A 2500-nucleotide genomic window follows, 5' to 3' on the forward strand; every position below is an offset into this window, starting at 1 on the left:
CACACACTCACACACACCAGCACACTCACGCACACACACACACTGACCAGCGCACTCACGCGCACACACACTGACCAGCACTCATGCACACACACACACTGACCAACACATTCACGCACATACTGACCAGCGCACTCATGCACACACTGACCAGCACACACACGTTCACTGACAGCACACACACACTGACCAGCACACTCATGCACACACTGACAGCACACTCATGCACACACTGACCAGCACACTCACGCACACACACACTGACCAGCACACACACACACACACACTGACAGCACTCATGCGCACACACACTGACCAGCACACGCACACACTGATCAGCACACTCAGACACACTGCACACAGACACACTGACCAGCACACTCACGCACACACACTGACCAGCACACTCACGCACACACACACTGACCAGCACACTCACGCACACACACACTGACCAGCACACTCACGCACATACACTGACCAGCACACTCATGCACACACACACTGACCAGCACACTACCCGTCACACACACTGACCAGCACTCATGCACACACACACTGACCAGCACACTCACACTGACCAGCATACTCAGACACACTGACTGCACACAGACACACTGACCAGCACACTCACACACACTGACCAGCACACTCACGCACAAACACACTCACAGCACACATGCGCATACACACTGACTGCACACACACACACCACACACACACACACACACACACACACAAACACACACACACTGACCAGCACACTCACACACACCAGCGCACACACACACACTCACACACACACACTGACCAGCACACACACACACACACACACACACACACACACACACACACACACACACACACACACACACACACACACACACACACACACACACACACACACACACACCAGCACACACACACACTGACCAACACACACTCACACAAACTGACCAGCACACACACACACACACTGACCAGCACACTCACACACACACTGACCAGCGCACTCACACACACCTGCACACTCAGCAATATCATGACCAGCAATATCATGCACACACACACTGACAGCATACTCACGCACACAAACACACTGACAGCATACTCACGCACACAAACACACACACTGACAGCATACTCACACACACAAACTGACATCATACTCACGCACACAAACACACACACTGACAGCATACTCACGCACACAAACACACACACTGACCAGCATACTCACGCACACACACTGACCAGCACACTCACACACACACACTGACCAGCACACTCATGCACACTCACACTGACCAGCACTCAGGCGCACACTCACACTGACCAGCACACTCGGACACACTGACCAGCACCAGACACTCACACAAATAGACACACTGACCAGCACACAGACACACTCACATAGGCACAATGACAGCACAGACACACACACACACACTGCACCAGCACACACTGATCACGTGACCAACACACACACTGACACGCACTGGCCAGCACAAATAGACACAGACACACTGATACACTAAATCGGCATACACACACACACACACACACACACACACACACACACACACACACACACACACTGACCAACACACACTCACACACACTGACCAACACACACACACACACTGACCAGCACACACACACTGACCAGCGCACTCACGCACACCAGCACACTCAGCAATATCATGACCAGCAATATCATGCACACACACACTGACAGCATACTCACGCACACAAACACACTGACAGCATACTCACGCACACAAACACACACACTGACATCATACTCACGCACACAAACACACACACTGACAGCATACTCACGCACACAAACACACACACTGACCAGCATACTCACGCACACACACTGACCAGCACACTCACACACACACTGACCAGCACACTCATGCACACTCACACTGACCAGCACTCAGGCGCACACTCACACTGACCAGCACACTCGGACACACTGACCAGCACCCAGACACTCACACAAATAGACACACTGACCAGCACACAGACACACTCACATAGGCACAGTGACAGCACAGACACACACACACACACACACACACACTGCACCAGCACACACTGATCACGTGACCAGCACACACACTGACACGCACTGGCCAGCACAAATAGACACAGACACACTGATACACTAAATCGGCATACACACACACACACACACACACACACACACACACACACACACACACACACACACACACACACACACACACACACACACACACACACACACACACACACACATTGACAAGCTCACACACACATAAACAAACATACTGACAGAGCACACACACACACACACACACACACACACACACACACACACACACACACACACACACACACACACACACACACACACACATTGACAAGCTCACACACACACACACACACACACATTGACAAGCTCACACACACATAAACATACATACTGACAGCACGCACAAACACA

Source organism: Ascaphus truei, chromosome 8 (assembly GCF_040206685.1).
Source record: "Ascaphus truei isolate aAscTru1 chromosome 8, aAscTru1.hap1, whole genome shotgun sequence".
NCBI classification, from domain to species: Eukaryota; Metazoa; Chordata; class Amphibia; order Anura; family Ascaphidae; genus Ascaphus; species Ascaphus truei.